We start from the raw sequence: 22,203 nt of genomic DNA on the forward strand, positions 1-22,203 counted from the left end.
GTAATTTGGTAACTTTCAAATGCCATTGAGGTGCCTTCATTGTAGCCCTTACCTCAACCATTGCTTGGGTAACCCATCTTCATTTATCTGGGGGGGGGGGGAACAGACAAAAACATTTTTACTTGTTTTCCAGAAAAGAAATTAAAAAAAAAAAAAAGAAAAAGGACTTAAAATATACAGCATTACAGCAGGCAATGCCCTCAGAGGATAATAAGGCATTAATGGCATTTTGGATATTCAGTATGGCATTTTGGATATTCAGTATGGATTGGAGTTACTTGCTCTCCTCTTTATAGGAGTGAACAAGAAAAGAAAAAAAGATCTCCCCGCAGTACTTGCTATGAATCCTCCCACTGACACTGGTATGAAGTCCTAGAGTGTTTGGTCATATAAAGGAACCAGAATTAATCTTCAAATGTAGTAAGCCTTATCTAGAATCTACATATTTCAGCAAACTTGCTAACATTCAAAGAAAGAAATAATCAAAACTCCAAGCCCCATCATTCTGCCTTACTGCTATGAATACATGATTTTTATTGCACATAGTCTTATGTTTAGGCTGATTAATATTTTTTTCTTTCTTTGACATGAAACTCCTATCATCTCAAATATGGACTGCGTGGCAATGTCTAGATGGCTGTGATGCAGCTCTCAAGTTCCCTTCCCATTTTCAGGCAAATTAAAACTGCAACCACATTTATGTCCTAGTAAACCTACCTACTAGTAAATGATTTTCCAGTGTTAATTCAACAATCATAAAATACCATATTTTAGTATATGTATCTTTATTAACAACTGCTAATGAGATATGCTTCTACTGAGAAGTCAGGATGAAAGATCTCTACAATACCACCTACTCAACTTTATTACATACCTCAAGTTAGCAGTCCTGAGGAAAATTTATTTGCATTGATAAAGATCACTCACAACCATACACATATTGGAGAGCCCAGTGTGCTTTCAAAGGTGCTCTGAAGATTTATGAGGACAATGAATTTCCACGTACTCAGGTCACCCTCAAAAGATTTATAGGTCAGGATGGTTCAAAAGAGCGGTGAACTATGGTTCTTCAGAGACTCTGTGTGTCTGCCCATGGAGAACAGGCTTCACAAGCAAATACATTTTATATTTCTAAGCTTCATTCTGAATAGTTGAGGTCTGAGAAAACAATTGTCAGGAGTGTTGGATCAAAATGTAGAAATACAGAAAAGTGCGGGCAGTCCTCTGGAAAAGCTTTGAAGGTGGAATTGGTAATTAGGGTGGTTCTTAGAGTGGGAAGCTCAGAGCTGGCAGAATAGCTCCTCCTCCTCCCAGGCCACTCAAAGATAAGGTCAGGGTTGCAGCCTCACCCTTCTATAACCTTCTGGATATTAGAACAATGAGAGTTGGGTCCCTGCCTCAAGGTCTGATCTGCTCCTCCTAAAGGTTCATAAATCAGCCTCTAGGACTGAAGATCTTTGCCAGTTAGAAAATATTTATGGATTGGAGACATATTTCAGGTACATGAGGAATCTCAGAAAAAATTAAGCCGTCCACATAGACATAGATATTCTGCAGAAGGAAGTTGCTTGTATAAGCAGTCTTCAAGGTATCAAGGACTGCATAGTGTAGCTTTTCATTAGATATCTGAATTTGAAATGGTCATTTGAAGTGGCCATGCTTTTGCAAATGTTGTCTTTGTTCTATGTGTCTTCATCATAGGATCATTCAGAAACACTATCCATAACAGATAAACCTAATCTGCTTTTATGGACTGAAGCAACAAAGATGGAGTAGTCATGACCAGAGTTTGATTAAAATAGAAAATAGTGCCAAGTTACACAAGAATTTAATTTAGTACTTGATATTTTGTTTTCATAGGAATAAAAAGGCAAATGCAATTTACCAGAAATCGTTGGTCACCAAAATGTGTATGCTATTATGCACCAATTGACAGTGATGTATTTAAATACTCAGTACAGTGGAGAATTGACATAAAAATAACCCTATCTCTCTCCTTCCTCATTCAGCAAATTCAGGAAGTACTTTCATCAATAGAATATTTCAGCACTTAAAATTGGTTTTAAGCAGTTCTCATTCTTCCCGAATTCTTTGCCTATGCTTTAGAGGAAATAAATCAAACTCTTAAGCTGCTGCAATAATCCCAAAGAAACAAAAGAGATGGAAAAAATAATGTGATAAGGTACCTTATGAGTAAGATTTTGGCAGCGCAAACATAATATCTCTGTTCTTTACCCCAGTGTTTAGACTTGTAGCTGTCAAAATCAAATAAAAATAGTGGCATTTTGTTTGTTTAAAATGTGGTACATTTTATAAAAAGCACATCTAAAAAAAAAAAAAAAGTAATGCCAATCTGCACAGGGAAAAAATACCTCAAGCCGCAAAATACTTAAGTGTTCTCCAGTAGATTTTGGAAGAGACCTCAGGAAAGGAAGAAGGTAATACATACAGAGAAGTACAAAGACAGACAACTTGTCCTGATCACAGACATAACCATCCTTTACATCCGCAGCACCTCGGGTTCTCCCTGCAGCTAGGGAAGACACACCATCTCCCTCCTGGACAGGGAGACCTGACAATGTGGAAACATGTCAGACTTGATAATGTTGGGAAGAATTGCACTGATTGGGCATGGAGGTGCTTGAAAGGAACCTTGGGGCAGCACCAATCACAACTTTTATACTTCCTTTTATTGACTTCTTCCCCTTGCCATGTTCCTCTCCTTCAAGCCTCTTGCATCTTCTCAGATATACATTGTCATCCTTTTGGCCCTTGTTTTGCTCTCCTAATATTTCTTTTTTTGTTACTTACTGCTTGATTATCTTGATAACAACCCCCAAGGCAATTTGCTAACCCTCTATTTTTATTATTTACAAGATTTGACCACTGTTCACAACATTATCTTGTTGTTGAAGCCATAAATGAGGTTAGACTGGAAAACATGAACAATGCTCACTGCTTTCTCTCTGTTTTCAAGAAAGTTCATCAATTCTTTTTATTTCTGTTCTGTTTGGGCAAATATATGGCCAGGGTAGGCTACTCTCTCAGCATTATTTGCCTTTGGTACCAGGAAATTCTCACACTGTTGTCCTGACCTACACATTCAGGACAGGTCTTTTGTCTGCACACCTCAACACGGTTGTGGTTCATCCTTTTCTACTCATGGGTCTTCTTGATCATGTGAAAAAAGGCAAGTTATTTTTCCAAATAAATGGTATTTCATTGATGTTAATCCTACTGCAGCATGGGAAAACTCATCTCCTATCCGCAACAGAACATAGATAATTGCAAACAATTTTAGTTTTATGAGAAGCCCAATAATGCATCTGCAAGACTTTTTTTTTTTTTCAGCAAGAAACCTGAGAAGAAATAGACACAATTTTAAAGTTGTAAATACAAGTACATTCAAAATAACCTACACCTCACTGACTTATCTTGACTGATTGAGAATTATACTTCCTTACAAGAAATCCACATCATATTTTGGAAGCTTGTTTGTTTGGCTATTGCTTTCTTTAGATTAACTGATGAAATACAATTGAGAGTACATATTAAAAATGGTCCAGAACAGTATTCCTTCTTTGTATAGCTGTTATGTGTATAATGAACTGGCAGGAAAACTTATCCACTTTGGCCATTATGCATTCTTTTAATTAAATAAGACTGAATAGCAAAAGAAATAACAAAGAACATACACAATGATCCTTGTGCAACCTTAGAGCTATGAAGTTAAATTTAAAGATACACATCTACTATCTTGAAAAAAATAAGAAAAAAACCACTAGAAATACATAATGATTTATATAGAAGTCTGTGTGCATATGTTTGGGTGCACAGTCACACATCTTAGCTTGGGGGCTTTTTGGTTACTTGATTTTAATCTGTTCTAAATTGTGGTCCTCAAATTGTGTTTTCTATAATTGCTTTTGGCCAAGCTATAACTCATTAAATTTGGAAACCTTAAATCTTCTTCATCTTACGTTGGGTTTTGGAGATGATTATTAAAATAGACTTTGAATCATTCTAGTAACAACCACATGAACCAAGCTAAACTTTCAACAGTTAAGAAAAATGTATCAGCTTAATTTTTGAAGTGGAACAGCTATAAAACCCCCTGCGAACATTTGTCTTTTATTTCAATACTAATATCTTAGGTTTTATGACCTTATTCAAAAAAAACCACAAGAATTTAACTGTTCTTTTTACATTGTGTTTGTGCCCTTTACATCATCTCCTCCTACTAATAACTAATGAGGATAGTAATTACTTAACAGATGGTAAAAGTGCTTTAATTGCTTTTAAGGACTACTGAGCTTGGCTTTATTTGGGGAGCATTAACTTCTGTGACTTTTCATCTTCCTCAGCTCATTCCAAGTTTGTTCAGCCATCATTAAACACTGAAAGGACCGGGCTTTTTTCTCCAGCACCACCGAATGGGAGGCTAGTAACATGCGGCTGCAGTCCATTGTTATTTCAGATACATGTCTTTTGTGAGGTGGCTCTTGGCACTAAGAAAGTAGTACCCTTCCCTTTTCTGCTCAGTCCTATCACCATGTCAGGCCATGCAGCCCAGGGGCACCTGACCTTTAGTTACCAGAGCTGCATCTCCTTTTCCCGCAGCAAAGAGCTATCAGATCATTAAGAGGAGGCTAGGGGAAAAAAAATGTAAAGCCTCAAAGCTAAATGGGCTGAAGCCTCATTAACATCTTACAATGCATTTACATTATCTCCTGAGTAACACAGGCAACAGAAATTTTCAAATCCGAGGGAAGAAATCCACAGTCAACACAAACACAGTGACCCTTTGCAGACTTACCTTGCTCTTCGAATACATTGCACACTAACCACAGGAAATGCTGGCCTAATTAGTCAAGCTGCACTACAAACCACTACCAATTCTGCTGAATGCTTCTTCAGATACAGTGTTTGTTTTTCTGAATTTGTATGTGAATGTGGACAAGGAGCCATGGTAAAAGATTAAAAAAAAAAAGACTCAAAATAAAAGACTCAAAAATAGGAAAGGGTATGTCTAGAAATACATCATTCTATCTCATAATTGTAGCTAAAATAAATTATATGAGTCTTGATTTTGCAAAATCTCAAATTACAAATAAAGAATGATTTCATCAAATTTAGGATCAATGGCCTTCTTACTTAATAACTAAGGCTACAATTAAGATGTACAAATTTTAATTGGTATAAGGAATTGTACAACGAATACCAGATGTGCAAATTTGGTTAAGCATGCCCAGAAGTATGATTCATTATTTAAAAAAATGTTTACATCAGATTAGTTACTTGAAATTAAATAGTTACATGATTGGATGTGGCCCTGGGCAAACTGTGTCTTGATCTAGTGGTCAGCAACCCTGCCCATGTAAGAGGGATTGCAACTGGATGACCTTTGAGGTCCCTTCCAACTCAAGCAATTCTATGATTACAGATATATTATAAGGTAGAAGTCATTACATTTTTATTTCAAGTATAAAATGTAAAGGTTTGATTGCTTTTTGGGAGGAATTTAGAGTCAGCCAGGAGTAGAGAGAGACAGCAAACTCCCTCTCTCCTTTTGCTGAGTGATGACCCATTGCTCCATTCGTTGGTGAGTATTTACATAAGGTAGCCATCAATGTCTGTATGGGAGGCAGCAGCGTTGCCATCTCCCGCAATGTTTAGTCAGTTTTCCAATACTGAAAAACAGCTCCCAGACTCATAAAAGACATTTTGTTCTCATAACAAAATGCACGTTTTCAGTCCTACCAGTTCTTGGAAAGACTGAGAAAAATATAGCATAAACAATTAAGAACAGGATTGCAGAATAAATCAACATTGATGGTTTTCACTATTACAATATTTATCAGGGCCCAAGATCTATTTTTGCATGCTTGTCTACCTTCCTGGAAAACATTTCCTCAGGCTTTTTAGATTGATGGTGCCTTTCACCAAACATTTACATCCCCAAGCTCCAGGACTGTGACTGCACCCATCCAGCATGACCCCAAGCCTTAGCCCAAGCAGATCTTGTCAGAGTAAGCAGGTGACCTCTGCTTATTTTCCTCTATGTACCTCTGAGTTCCTCTGAGTGCAGATATAAACTGTCCATTTATATGCACTGAATCTGAACACCTCCTCTAACACTGCAATTTTATTTTTCATTGAGAAGAAAATGATAGTTATTTGCCCAATGAAAACCCAAACATGACCTGAAACTTGCATTTTGTTCAATAATCTCCAGTACATTTGGTAAACTGCTGTTCTGAGTGTATTATGTTCAAACACAGAGCAAATAATTATAATCATCACCATAAAAAGAAGGACTTGGTAGGTATTAATTTTTTATGCACTAGGCACTTCTTTTGCAATTCTGTTGTCATCTGGCATCATTGTCCTGTAAATATAGAGTGCAGCCCGAAACAGCTCTGCCTTGTTTTGTAACATGGCTCCTTAGGAGTAAGGAAGCTTAAGCAGATATAGCTGATTGTAGAGATATTAGCATTTAGCACATATATTATGATGAAAATACAATCTAAAAAGTTTTAAAATAGAGCTGCACAGTTTAATAAATTCATAGAATCATTTGAGTTGGAAGGTACCTGAAAATGTCATCTAAGTCCAACTCCACTGCAGCAAACAGGAACACCTATAGCTACATCATGTGCTCAGAGTTTGGTTCAGCCTGACCTTGAGAGTCTCCGGGGACAGGATACCCACCACCTCTCTGGGTAACCTATGCCAGTGCCCCACAACCCTTGTTGTAGAAAATTTCCTCCTTATATCTTATATCTTCTATATATATCTTCTATCTTTTATATCTTCTATCTATATCTTCTATTTTTTAGTTTGAAATCATTTCCCCTTGTCCTATCAAAAAAAATTGTTTTGAACAAGGAGAATGCTTGATTATTTTACGCACCAACTTAGGCTGGGCTTTACATGAGCTTGTAGAGGTTGGGGGAAAAATAACAAAAAAGACACAGGAAGACTGAGATTGTTATATGAATAAAGCCAGAAAAAATAACAGAAGAAGGAATAATCACACAACTGGAGAAACACTAGGAGGCAAGCACCACCCCCTTTTTTGCCTAGTTTTTCTTTCCTGCTTCATAGCAATGGATCTTCACATGCTGCACAGGATTCCCTGCTCTAGTGGACTCTTGGGTTTGGCTTGGGTTTTCCTAAACATGAACAAAACATTACAGAGCATGACAAACTGGTGTGCACAGTTACTGCAATGTTTCCAAAACAGCGTGCACCACTCTTTAGAAACAGGTAAGTACAGAAGCTGAGCACTGGGCTGCTTCTGCAGAAAGGAAAGCTGTTCTTACAGTCTCCCAGCTAGTTGCAGCTGGGGTGCATCTCTGTTCCTAACTGCCAAACCCCTCCTCCAACTCTGCCCATTTAACTATCCTCTCCTCCACGCTAAGTAGCTCAAAAAAGCCTCCTTACATGGAGGACTGTGTGGCAGAGATAGCTGAGCCCTCCTCTGCATGGGCCAGCAGCTGAGCCGGGCTTTGGAGGGGTGAGCCAAGTCCAAATCTACAGCTCCAGGAAACATCCTTGCATGAAGAGCAAAGGCGAGCAGCAGGGAGGATGTCTCTCAAAAATTCTCTCTTTAAATTCTCTTTACTCTCTTAAAACAAACAAACAAACAAACAACACCTCACAAATATTTTTCCATTTTAATATATACTACTGAATTAAGTGAAATCATATCATGAGACTTTGCATAAATAATAGTTGTATACGACCTACAGCATTTAGTCTTGCAGCCTAACAAAAGAAACAGAGCTTCTTTTACACACTATTCATTAAAAAGTTAAACAGAAAACAGATCCTCACAGAATCACAGAATGGCCTGGGTTGGAAGGGACCTCAAGGATCATGAATCTCCAAAGCCCCTGCCCGGCAGGGCCACAAACCTCCCCATTTAGTAGACCAGGTTGCCCAGGGCCTCATCCAACCTGGCCATGAACACATCCAGGGATGGGGCATCCGCAACCTCTCTGGACAGCCCGTTCCAGCACCTCACCACTCTCCTGGTAAAGAACTTCCCCCTAACATCCAACCTAAATCTTCCCTCTTTCAACTTAAAACCATTCCCCCTTGTCCTGCTGTTATCTACCCTTTCAAAGAGTTTACTCCCTTCCTGTTTATAGCCTCTTCCCACCTGAAAAAGTGCAAAAGGTGCATTACTGGAACGCTAAGCTCTCTTCCTCAGCAATGAACAGCAACACGCTGTCCATACTTAGAAACACTGACAGGAAACAACACACTTTCATTAGGCTTTATGTATTTTTTCTATCTTCTGTCCTTTTTTTTTTTCCCAAACCTATGTTCTTTCAAGTCCTCCAGAATCCACTAAAAGCAAGCACTTTGCAGGAGGCTCCCTGAACCTTGCAGAATTAAAGCCGTGAATGGTCTATCACCTTAGTTACACTACATGATTTCCAGACCCGGCAAGTGCGCTAAGCTCACTCACAGCAAACCACAGATTTACTGTAATTCTGAGAGCCCTGGGTTGGAGCCATTTCTGACACAAAACACAGTCAATCTTCCTGAAGCATTTCAGGCTTTCCATCCTTGATAAATGTAAAACATAGGAAGGGTAAACAAAGAAACACCTACAGTTTAATTAAGGGCTGAAAGTCACAGGTATCTTCTGATATTTGAACAAAATTTTAAAACACTACATTTATTTTGTGTATGTGTTACCACACACCTTCCAGTAGAATGTTTCCATGGTTCTAAGCTAACATGTTTTTTGTCTTTATCTTATTTACTTTGATTGAAACAGTAAAATTAATACTTTCCTCACAGCCTCTGGGTACTCAAGAACAAAACTACACAAAAACTCCCTTGATGTTAAAACAATCACTACAGCAAGATCTCCGAATCTGTAATTATAAAGAACATTTATATTCAGAAAGCAAAGTAAGCATGTTTACCTTACTAAAGGTGACAGCAAATCAGTCCGGGAAAAGAGGAAAAGAATGAGTTCAAGAAAACTTTAGTAGATAACATGCACTCACATCAGCTGTCCTGCTACAACTGCTTAAAGCAGTGCCAGAAGTCATATCTGAGTTGGTAGCAGAGAAGGTGAGAGGAAAAGTGACCACACTCAGCATCCTTTTACTCATCAGGCATCTTCAAAGTAAACTCTGATTTACTGTCATCCTTCCAAGGACATCAGGGAAAGGAGAGAGAAGAGAGCTCACCCTAATGAGGAGCTGATTTGCACCTGAGATCTTGGAGGGGGTGGGGAGGGAGTGGTTCTGATGCAGAAATACCCATGAAGATCGGTTTTGGGGACCATCTGTATTCTAATGGAGAAGGAAGAGAAATTTCAAGACTTCCACAGACCCTGGAGTATTTGTTCTGAGGTTTCTAACTCTGTTTGCATTCATCCTTTAGAGATTTCTGCTTGGGCCAAGCACATGCAGATCTGGTTATCACCAGTTTAGCAGAAACCTGCTCCAGTGGTACAACAGTGATTGGAGTACAAGAATGGCTGCTCCCACCATCAGTAGAACAACTCACCAAGTGGATGAGGAAAAACTGAACTGATCTTAAGTTTTTTGGTCCATTGTCCCTTCCAGAGTCAGTGCAAAGAAATATGTTCTACATCAGTTACCATGAAGCTTGCAAAGCACATCTTGTGCTTTGTTCTTATGCTGCAAGGATATTTCTAGACTGCATCCAGACTCATTTCAGCTTCTTGGCTGGTTGCACAGGAGATGGAGCAGCATACCTATTTGTACAGCTTTCTGGGGAAAGAAAAGCAGGAGGGCAAAGGCACACACAGCGATCAGCTATCTATCAGGGACAGCAGCTGCTTAGTATTAGCTTTTGCTCAGCAGTAAGCTCAGAGCATCTGGCAGCTGAGAGCCGCAAGAACACGATCCAGCTCCCACATCAGCCTGCTCCATCCAGAGATTTTGCAGGAAGGGATAGGTGAGAACCTGGGCAGAGCCTCAAAACTCCCATGTATCCACAAGGAGACTCATTCACTACTAAACATATATCTGGGAATCATTTCTGTTCTAGTGACTGGTTCGGTACAGAACAAACTCTACAGGCATTTTCCATTACATAATAGGTTTGCTTTTATAACTGATACAGCCATGGAAAGGTATCTACTCTGTAGAGAAGCACCAAGTGGTACTGTGGAAGTACCACTTTACTGCAACATTACTGCAAATGTTTCCAAACCCAAAGCTCTGATAGAAGATCTGAAAAGGCCTGGAAATAAAAACAACATTTACTCATCCCAATAACCCTCATAAAGAAGAGGCTGTGAAACTTCTGCAGAATAGCAGCCTAGGCAGAAGAATAAAGTGGTGGTAGTAATGTCTGTGTTTCCTCTACATTCTTATAGTATATTTATTTATTATCTTGTCTCCACTCTAGTGGAAGAAAAAATAATTAGAAAGAAGAAAAAAAATAAATTAAATCCAAATATGTTCATTAGCCTGCAGCTGGGATTCTGACAGTCTGGTGCTTAAATCTACATGATGCTTTGAGGAGCTCTAGAGTACATCCAGCATCTGCAATTCTGAGGATAAATGAACAGCCTGAGCTGAAATAGATGCTCTTGAAATAAAACTAACTCACAATGTTATGAGTTTACACTCTTTTTTTCCCTTTTATCATTTTATATGGGTAAACTGACCAAAACATACAGAAGCAGGTAGCTATTTCTTCTGTTATAATGCTCTTGTTGTGTTTTTTTGGTGTTGTTGTTTTGTTTTTAATGCTAAAACTTTGAAAAAAAAAGTAAAGGGTACAAAGTTATTGTGGCCATGTGTACCAGCAGCACCTTGATCGTTAAATTATATGTATCTGCATTTACATTAAAGCAAGCAATTTTTTTGAATCTTTATGATTCAAAATAACAAGCATTTTGGAATGAAATGATTTTTTTATTTATAAACACAGCCCTACATGTAGTATTACACCCTATGGTCTAAATAATACAATTAGTATTATCTGTCTGATTAAAAGGGAATCAGTTTTCCATTGGCAATATTCTGGTCTAAAATCACTTGCTGATGCTGTATACATATATATACAAATATATAGATGTATTGGAGAAACTGTTCAACTTTGGATGAGGATTTCTTACCATAAGAAAAGGAACGTGTAAACCCATTACTGAAAAAAAAACAGTGATCTCTGAGAAATGGATCAGACAAATTTCTTTAAAGCTCAGTGGTTACAGAGTTTGTTTTGGTTTTTTTAATCCTTGGAAATCCATCTTCTCCTCCAGCAGCTTGGTAATAATAAGTTAGAAGAGATTTTCTTATTCATAGAAAGTGCCTGTGGGAAAAAATCCTGCTTAATTCTTCACAGCAAATCTTTGAGTCACTTTAAGTTGCTCTGAAAACTGGAAATGATGTTTTGGTTATGGCTTACAGATAGGCACTGCTTTAGAAAGATCCTATAAGAAGATAGAGACGAATCTTATTAAGTCAAATCTCTTCATTTCCGCCCTTACTCTTCAGTATGTTTTGAATATGATTTCAGGAAAGATGATATCTGAGCTCTGGACTTTCAAAGCAATGAGAAAGACATGTGTCACTTAAATCTTCTTTTATTCCTAGAATATGTTTTTAGATCTGGAAGTACAAAGTGTGCCAAGTTCCAGGCTAAGAGCAGAGAAAGGGGCACAGGAAATAACCAAAGGAATTTGGAGTTTCACACTGCTGGTAATATGAGTATCATCTGCCCCATTAAACAGCGGCTACAGTTTCTTTGAGCAACATTACTGTTATCCAGCTGCCTATAATGCTCAGTTTAGGAAAATGAACTACCATGTGGCTGACAGATGTTTGACTCAAATAATGTATTATGATCTAGTGGAAATGTCAGATAACATTCTTCACCCATTTGCTTAAGGTTCTTTTTCATCATTCAAAATGCATCTCATGTAAAGTGCAACATCTTGTAGATATGTGAGTAAAACTCACTTTTGGATAAAAATTGCATCCACTTAGATGGAGTGCAAAAGCATGTAAACATCTATTTTAGTGGTTTCAATTTATAAAAAAGGAGACCAGACTGAAAAATCATTAAAGAAGTAGATAAGTATGCAACAGGTTTATTTTAGCTTCACGGGAAATGGATGGACAAGATCATACAGTCCTAAATTTCCACTGTTTGCCAGAGAGCAATGCTCACTGCATGGCTTTTTAAAAGATCTTGTCAATAAGGTTAGCCAAAGTATCTTCAATTTCAATAACGTTTAAAAATTATTGTTTTCTTGGAGTAACCGCTAGTCATACCAATCAACACAACTTGTTTCCTTACATTCTTGTTTCTGTTCAGTAGTGGTACACTCCTCTACAATTGCATTAAATGGGGCACTTTGAGGATCTGGAGTTATCTTTTAGTTCAAGGTGCGGTCATTATTAATGAAATGGGTATGTCAGTGCTTCATACTTTTCAAAGCCTGCAACAGTAACAACAGTACCTTATTAAATCAGAATTTTAAAATGATACAGCAATAATTGTGTCACTTGGTAATAGAACACAAAAATAATTGGGCCAATGCATTTCTATCCAGAGAGAGCTTACCTAACAAATTGGGGAAAACTATGTTTTGGTATAGCACAGCTTTGGAAATACAAGGTTCAAAGAGCTTAGATAATACTGAATGCAAACCTGCAGCATTTTGCAATCCCCTGAACTGAACTAGCAATCTGAAAATACCAGTTTTCCAATTACTAGGCAATGTATTTCCCCTGACTGCTAACAGAAATGTATGCCACAAGAATCTGTTGGTTTGGAATGTTTCTCACTGTAGTAGCACTTAAGCACTAGCAGAAAGGAAGAAAAGAATAAAATAAAAAATATATATATATAAACTAAAGAATTTAAATAGTCATGACCAAGATTAAAAAGCTGAGTTAGTGAAAAAGCACTGAATGTTCCAATAGACCCGGGAATTTAGAAGATACAATGTTCAGAATTTTTCTGCCATAAGTCTGTGTGTTTCCTTTCACTAAGTTCTGATATATTAATAGCCATATATTTTAGCTTACTGGGTTATTTTGAATCCGATGAGGAAAATCGAAGCAATCTAAAAATCTGAGATGTTTAAAATGAGTTTTCAATCAGAACATATCATAAATATACACAAGCCTTTGGAGAAAAGGTGTTAATTTTATTAAAATTTCTCCAGAAATACCATGATTATGATTTTGTATTACAAGAAATATAAGCAGAACTCATGGAGGAGTAGAATAAACTTGCAGTGAAGATCAAGGCTTGATGCCACAAAAAACCTTTACTGCTATTAGGTAATTTTTTTTTCCTCTAGTCACATAGAATCATTGAAGAGTTTTACCTGTTTTTGTCAGGATGTAGGAACCACATTAGACAGACACGTAGAAGGCATTCATCTAAATACTCTCAAATTTGCCTCACTGAATAAGAAATGTTTAGATAACCTCTTCAGATAGTTTCCAACTACAAATTACTTTAGTTTTATTCTTTCTATAGTAAATAAATGCTGTACACTCCTTCTTGGTAACAAAAGGACAGCTTTTCAAGTATGTTTGTGCCCTTTAAAAAGAAGATAGCACCTAGTAGAATTCTCAGGAATATGTGGAGACTATTTCCTAATTCAGAGTCACCTTGATAACAGCAAGATGACCCACACAGGCATTTTTGAAAATTAGTCTAACTATATTTCTATCTTTGATATCTACCCAAATTCCAGAGTAACTAGTTAAATTGACCAGCTCTTTGGACTTGTTCCATTAAAACAATGGACATTACAGTCATTTATGGTCTTGCTTTCATATTCACTAGAATTACTAAAATAGCCAATTTCAAATAGACTTTATTATTAATTAAACTAAGTCGTACGTACAAGGGGGCAACATAATACATGTATTTTTCTTAAGAAAATAATTGGGGAAAATCCAGAAGAAGTAAATCCTTTTGAAATGTGAGAATTCCTGCATCAGGATTATGGTACAGATATTGGTGATCTGTTTGTAAGTGAATAATTATAACCATTCCACGAGTAAAATTTTCTAAAGAGGCTCTAATGAAATATTCATAGAACTGAATCAATTCTTGTTTCTGATCCCTTGTTGAGCATGTGGAATATTTCAGTTTATGGCTTCCAGCAAATGTGGTGTTGTTTTAAGTAATTTGATCTTAATATTTTTGAGAATGAAAGAAAGAAGGGAAATTGCACATTGAATCTGATTTATGAAAGAAGTTGTCCTACTTTTAACCCATAAAAGAGTACATTCATTCTTTCTTACAAAAAAAGCCAATTGCAACAATTTTCCAGGTATGTTTTTTTTTATATGAAAATTCAACTACTGCCATCTATTGATACACAGTGAAGGATCCCTGTGAAAGAGCACATCTTCCCTGTATCCTTTCTAAAAGTAAAATACCAAGAGTGAGAATAGGATTGAAAGGACTGAAAGAATACTTCTCTTTCATAGTAGTGAAACACAGTGATTTTTGGAATTAAGTAGTAATTCAAGGGTGGAGCAAAAGAACAGGCTGCCTTTATTTTAGAGGTAAATCTACAAACATGAAGGACAACATCCACATATATTGGGGAGATCTGTCATTAAATGACTTTTCTAATAAACACATCCAAGATGCCTAGTTGCACTACGCTCATTAGATCATATTCAGGTGCGTTGGCCTGTGTTCAGCTCTTTAATAGCAGCCTCATCTCACTGGACATGCTCATTCTCAAAGCCTTTGGAAAACATCCTGTGTCTCTAACCATCTGTGGAAGGAATGCACTGACCTGAATTAATTAACTGAAATCAAGCCAGTATTATAAAAGAACAAGACCAAAGAAAGAAATGCATTGAATCAGAACAAGAGAGTTCTGACTTTTACAAAGCTCAGGCTTCACAACAGAGAGAAAATTTTGATCTTCAGGAAACTGCCATTACAGCTGAGAAATGCGGTTAGAGCAGGGCAAGTTCACGGGAGTGGAAGGAAAAGCAAGGAAAGGTCTGAAGTAGAATCTAGTAATTTCTTGCTGTTGTACATCACAGCAAATATACTGCAATTCTCCAACGCTTATTTTGGTTTCTCTTGTGCCAAACAGCAACAGCACTCATTACCTCCTTTATTCTAAGAACAAGGCCTGACATCTATATAACACACATTGCTCTCCCTTTCTCAAATGAATAACAAGGCTATTTACAGCTTCCATGAACATTTCTTCACTCACTGCCTCCTGCATCTTCAGCTGATTATGCACATATAAGAATTTTGCCCTTCAGAAAACAAGCTTGACTTATCTGTACAGAAATCTGTTTTATTAATTTGTTTTGAGCTGAGTATACAAAATATCTGCTGTGCACTTTCTACATTTTGTCAACATCCTGCTAATTACTTAAATGATATGGTTCTTTTCTTTTTTTTTTCTTTTTTTAATTTTTAATGAGACATATTGGAGAGAGGGAAAGTAGAGAGTCTGTCTTCAGTTACTCATTTCATTTATTCAAATTACTGCTTTCCAATCCAATACTGCAGAAAAAAAAAAATGCTCCAGGGTAAATTTGGAAGTCTGTTTCATTATGATCCCTTAAGTATAACGTAATTAGAATCATGCCATGAATGAATAACAGATGAATAACAGTTTAGAAGCAATTATTTTATGACTAGGTGAATTTCTACCTCACAGCAAATATTCTCACATTTTTGTCTGCTAGCCCTTTCAATTGTTGTTAAGATTAGAAAGATTAAATAGGCATTTATAATCATGAAAGGAAACCAAGGCAATCTTACTTTTGTTTGAGAAAGCTGAGGTTGGGAAGCCGAGGACTTGGGTCTGCCATAGGTCCTGTGAAATAAGCTGGAGCATGATAGAGGCCTGATGCAGAGCTCACTGAAGACTCACGGTGTCCATTGGATGAGGTCCTTCAGAAAATGTTGGCCCTTTGTCTGTGATCAGTGTCTTGGAAGAAACACAACATAGATTCAGTGTTAGGTTGTAGGGGGCTTTAACTGATGGAAGCACACCACCTTCATTGTGATGTGTTTTAGCACAGAAGTGCAATGAACACAGAGAAAACTGAATTCAATTAGCCCACAGATCAGTTAATTTCTCTATTACAGAAAGGTAAGAATGGAGACTTTAGAGCTGAGGCACTTCCCAGCTCATTGCTCTCAGTCGCTGCTTGAGTTAGAGCAGCCAATTCTCCCAAGATCTTGTGTCAACTCAGGGTATTTCTATTTCAAGAACCAAGCATCAATGGAGAGCTTCCAGAAGAGCTACAGATTTCATGACAGGTAGTTTCCTGATAAACATTTGAAAAAACAGAAGTGGTAACAATTAGAAATTTACTTTTCAGGAAATTATAGTATTTAGACTTTATAGATGAAAAACATATAAACAATCTCTTTAGCCATTTGAAGGAATTCTGCCCTTCCTAATTAGGATTGTGTAGTCTACAACTCTTTGCCATATCACGTGAAACAGTACAAAATAAGAAGTGCATTGCTAACTGCTTCTTCACTTCAGCACCATGCAAGAACTGTAAATCATTTAGTATTCAACCTGAAAACATAGCTCCATACATCTCTGGTGGAATTCCCATTTTAAGGCCTTGAAGCTCACCAGGAGTGTGTCTCTTCTTTCTTTTCTACTAAACTTATTTTCCTTTTAAAATAAAAGTTTCATTTATTGTAACAGTCTGCACATAATCTGCTGAGAATAAATACCCGTGTAATGAGCCTGAAATGATACGGTAATTTCTTAATTCAAAATAATTACATGGCTATTTGTGCCCTCTAAAATAAGGTATTACTTATCCAGCCCAAACAAATTGCTATTTGCCCAGGTTTTGAACTCTGCTAAACAGTAGCACAACAGTCAGCTGAATACAAATTCTGAAACAATTTGATGTTAGATGTTTACTCACACAGAAACAGAAACAAATATTTGACAAGGCAACAAGTAGACTTCAGTACAACCAAGGGAGAAACAACAAAAAGGCCTTGAAAACAGGACTGAAAACACAGCCAAGTCAGTGTTACAAGGTCACTAGCTGGCACAAAGTCACCTAGAAGCCCGCTATAAAGTCTCACAAGCTTGAAAATGTAGATAAAAGAGTGGGATTTGCTTGGTTTATTTCGGCTTGTTGTTTGCATCGGAGTTAACTGCACAACTCCATCACCTGGAGACAAAGATAGGAAAGCCACTGCAGAGATGAAAACTGGAAGAAGGAACGTGAGAAGCTATTCACATTATTGATTCTTCCAAGTCAATAAAAAGTCTTCCACTGGCTTTAATGGAGTCTAGAGAAGACCTAGATTTCAGAGCACTAATAAAAGATTTAAAAGTCACCTCGTTCTAAGTGGCAATACAAGGCTTTTTATTAACTTTAATAACATGAGCTAAAGCCACAGGCACTCATGACTATTGACTGCTAAATGGTAATTCCTAGCTTTCTCAGCCTGGAAGGATGACTGATAATGAAGGACTTGTAGACAGATTGGTGCTGCTTTGTATGAAGGCAGAGCCCTTCAAAACCCAGAGTGGACTTCAAGTATTTCCCAGACAAGAATGAATGTGCACTGAGTAAATTACGTGAGTGAATGAAATTGTGTGTACATCTGTGTACAAAATCATCTGTCATGATTAAATATTTGAGCCTGTGATGAAAATTAAAGCCATACTTGATTTCCTATGTCTATACTGCCTAGATACTTATTCATTTCCTTTTCTTGGTTGAAACACAATGGACTGAGATTTAAACCTGTATTTGTACTTGGAGTTGCACACTGCACTCATAGGAATGGACCCATATGCAAGATCCGGTATACCGTTTCCTGCTTCTAGAAAAAAAATTAAAATCAACCTAAATCTGATACATCCTACTTACATACCTTCTGGATGAGAAATAAATTTCAATGACCAACCTTCCACTTAAAAAAGCATAGGCAACACACAATAATCTGAAGAAAATATTTTCAGAGGGTGATAGATTACAAGACAGAAACATTATATAAATGTTATAAATATTATGTTTTTGACCTAGAACAGAGTGATCCAAAAGGTATGGCGAATAGAACGTTCCTGTGTATTCAGAGTTGTTTCAGATCCACTCCTAACAGGAGTAAAGTGCTTCTCCAAATCTCTAAGAAAAAAAATACTGCTTATTTTCAGTTAACATACATGCAAAGAAGTATGTAAAAATTTGCATGACTTAAACTGTAGCATTCATTCTTATGCACGAGTGATTTTTTTTTTTCTTTCAGCATTAGGTATTCTTGAGCTTATTTGTGCATTAGATTATTGCAATATCACTACTTAGAACTACTGCAGAAAAATCAACACTGTACTACTTGCTGAAGTTTTTAAAGGCACAATTTGTGGACCTGACCAAACAGAAAAAAATTCTACTTTGCATAGCACTGACAGGGTTAGAATTCCTCAACACCATGTTGTGCATTATTTGAAAAAAGAAAAAGCTCCATGTAATGGTAAAACATAATGTCATCCACACAATTTTATTAATTAGTTTTTGACCAGAAACCACCATTTTCTCCCATTATGCTTATTTCCTATCATTCAGAAAACTGATGACATGCTGTGAAAGTTTGTCTTCTTGAAGTAGTTTTCTGGTTGTTTCATCTGTGGTTGTGTCACTTCAACAGCATCCTTTACATCTGTCCTATGGCTGTGGCTTCAGGTTGCTTTGTGCTTTTTCATGTTTGGTCAATTTAACTCAACCTTGATCTTGCTGTTTTGAGCCTTGCTGTTTTGCATACTGATATTGTTTTGGGTGCTCTTGATATTTATGCTTGCATATTTTCAAGAAAACAGGCCTTAAGCTAAGCTCTCTACAGTTTTCTACATGGATTCTTTTAAAGAACCACAAGGAAAAGAGGAAAAGCAAGACCAAACAAACAAACCCAACAAAAAAAGAGGTTTGGCCCTTTCTTTAGTTGTCAGTTAACATTTTCCTTCTTGTTCTGACATAAATGGCATTGAATTTGGTAGCTTGTGACAGCACAGTAGTTAATAGTCCTACCATTGTTTCTTGTAAACAGCAGTGAAGATTGTTTGGTCTGTCTCACATTTTTATGGTTCAACCAATGAAACCCTCACTACATCCAACATGCTATTCCCACTACCTCTAATGGGATTTCCATCATTGGATTTAGATTTGAACACTCCACTACTAGTAGCGTGCATGTAAAAGAAGAGAACAGAATATCTAGAATTGGAAGGGATCAAAAGGATCACCCAGTCCAACTTCTGGCTCCACATAGGACCACCCCAAAAATCAAACCATATTTCTGAGAGTTCTGTTCAAATGATTCTTGTAGTCTAGAATGCTTGGTGCAACAACCTGGGGAGTCTGTTCCATGCCCACTACCCTCTGGTGAAGAACCTTTTCCTAACACCCAACCTGACCCTCCCCTGAAGTAGCTCCATGCCATTCTCTTGGGCCCTGTCCCCGTCATCAGCACTGACCTTCCACTCCTTGTGAGGAGCTGTAGGCTGATGAAGTCTCCCTTCAGTCTCATTCTCCTTTTGTCTGGGCCAAACAAACCAAGGGATATCATTTGCTCCCCGTACATCTTGCTTTCTTTACCCGTCATCTTCTTCCTAGCCCTCCTTTGGGTACTCTCTAATAGCTTAATGCCCTTCTTAAGTTGTGGCCCCAAATTTGCACTTAGTGCATGAGATGCATGCAGATGCCTTTGTCCATTTCAGGTGATGATATCCAAATAATCTTGAACACATTAACTGAAACTTCAGCTTTTATTCTAATGTAAATGTTGTTTTATTGTCTTGAATAAATGCATCTTATCTATCTCAACAATATTGCCTGTTTCAGCTTGTTTGGTTTTAATTCAGGCCTGAGCTGCTCTATAATGATTTGTTCAAGTTTATGACATTACACATTGTTGACTAATAGCCTCATTTTGCTGAGTTTCCATTTATTACTGTCAACGTTACAGCTGGTTTTGAATTTTTCTAAGTTGCCTATTCTGGCATGAATCTAATTTTGTTGACGTTTAACACTGATCCTGAGGGCTCCTCTTTGACTGTTTGTCACCCAAAGATCAAATACTTTTGCTGCTGACTTTTAAAATCAATTATAATCTTGCAGGATTTGGCTGAGAGGATAACCCAAAGTGAAAGGCAACAAGTCTTAAGAGAGAAAGTTTCCTGATGCATTAAATAAGATTGATTTTCTATGTGCAGAAACAAAAGGTCTAGTAAAAAAAAAAAAAAAAAAGAAAAAAGCTAAGTCTTTCCTATGATACATATAAAATGTGCATAAATCCATATTGCTGCTGTTGAATTTTAGGATCTGTTACAATAGAGGACAATCTGGCAAAGTGCTGAAGGGATGCTGTTACACAACATGTTCACAAGTCTTAAAGGCACCTTTTCTTCTTTCTTTAAACACTTCAGTTTTTCCTGTGACACATTCTATCTTTGGTTCAATTAATAAAATCAAACAAAACAAGAAGTTAAATATAAGCTCATCAATAAATCTCTTTAACCTAATATCAAGAAAAAATAAAAATCTAATTGAACTGCTATTTTTCATTTCTACACATTTCCTCATCTGCTTCCCAGTTTTGATAGTTTTGTTAATTGGATCTGAACTAATTATCCAAATGTAACAAAACAATTGATCCAAACTGAAGTAATGCACTACATAAGTTTTTTTTGTTAATAAATGCCTTCCCCTTCAGAGTCATTTTCTTATCTATATAAGTGACTAATACAGATTAATAGAATCCTTGGAAAAATATACAATAACTTAGAAGAACAAGCAAATATTTTCTTGAAAGTATCATTTTCACACTGTGAACAACAATTCCTCAAATTTACAGGAAAGATGTACATTTCCTTTACAGTTTGAATTAGGTTGAAAAACACTTTAAGGTACTGAATTTGAAATTTTTGGGAGGAATTATTGACATATGGGTAAGCAGAAGGTCACTAAAAACAGATTTAAAAGTGATGTATTTTAAAAGCTTATTTTTACAGCATACTGAATCATCACAGAAGATAAGCATGAAAGTGTACGGCCTTTTGTCTAGCAGTTCTTAGTAAGGAGTTGCTGTTATGTGATCGATAATAGGGAAGAAGCTGGGGAAAAGACAGCCAGAAGGTAGAAAACAGTGTTAGAGAAGCAACTCAGGGGAAGATGGAAGAGCTGCAAATAGCAGACTCAGGGAAGTTAAGGAGAAGAGCAGATGGGCTGGCAGAAAAAGCTACTCAGAGAAGCCCGTGATAATATAATTGCTTAATTGGCTAGAGCGTCTGAGCAAGGAACTGCAGGATTGCCCTTTATTTGTCTTTCCAGGCCACAGATTTCTATAAGATGCTTCTTTTTACCCCTTCTGCTTTTCAGTTTCTCCTTCCCACATTTGAGAACCTTCCCATTAATGAGAACTTGTCATTACAGAAGCAAGCCACAAGGTCCTGAGAGACAGAGAATGACCTCTCCTGATGCATACATTGACATAGAATATAAATCCAGAATTACTAGGAAATAATTTCACCTAAAAATTATGTTTAGAAATATTTTCCAAACATCAGTATTTTCCTTCTGAAAACTGCTTTTTTTCTTTTCTTTTCTTCTTTTTTTTTTTTTTTTAGTCCAAATAGCAACAATTTATTGCATTAAACAGGATGATGCATTTTGCTTAAAAATCAATGAAAATCATTTTCTTAGAATATTGTCTTGGGAATTTGGACATTTTTAGCACAAGTGAGGAAGAGTTTCAAGTTACAGCCAATTATATAGCCATGTAAGTCATTAGCTAGCTATATGTATTTCAATCACATCATCCAGGGAGGAATATTTCTCAGCCCCACAGAGAAAATGGGATCCCAGGCAATAACAGCAATACAAATGTAGCTGCATGCTGATCAGCTCATGAACAAAAGAAAATGAACCATTTCAGGTTCAGGAATAGCTTTTCATTTCAATCAAAAATGCCAAAACAAAATATTTCAACTTCTCCAAATGAATGTTCTGTGGGCTGGTGTTAAAATTCCACCTTCCCCTAAATAAAAGCAAACCTTGATATATCCCAGGGGAGGAAACTATGCAATTTCTTCTCATCTACTTGTTTCTACTCCTCATTTTCAGAACACATCCTAAATTATAGAAGTAGTTAGTAAAGAAGCCAGAGAACATTATAAAATGTTTAAAAAGAGATAATCTGAGCTTC

At 36.9% G+C, this 22,203-nt stretch overlaps 1 long non-coding RNA gene across 1 annotated transcript in view; it reads right to left on the minus strand.

Annotated features, from left to right (window-relative positions):
• LOC107051710 overlaps window positions 1-22,203 on the minus strand; it is a 299,217-nt gene that overhangs the window by 102,843 nt on the left and 174,171 nt on the right. The window contains exon 16 of the long non-coding RNA XR_006939094.1: window positions 15,778-15,946. This is a non-coding gene — a long non-coding RNA (uncharacterized LOC107051710). The remainder of the gene's footprint in view (window positions 1-15,777; window positions 15,947-22,203) is intronic.

Source organism: Gallus gallus, chromosome 4, assembly GCF_016699485.2.
Source record: "Gallus gallus isolate bGalGal1 chromosome 4, bGalGal1.mat.broiler.GRCg7b, whole genome shotgun sequence".
Lineage (NCBI taxonomy): Eukaryota > Metazoa > Chordata > Aves > Galliformes > Phasianidae > Gallus > Gallus gallus.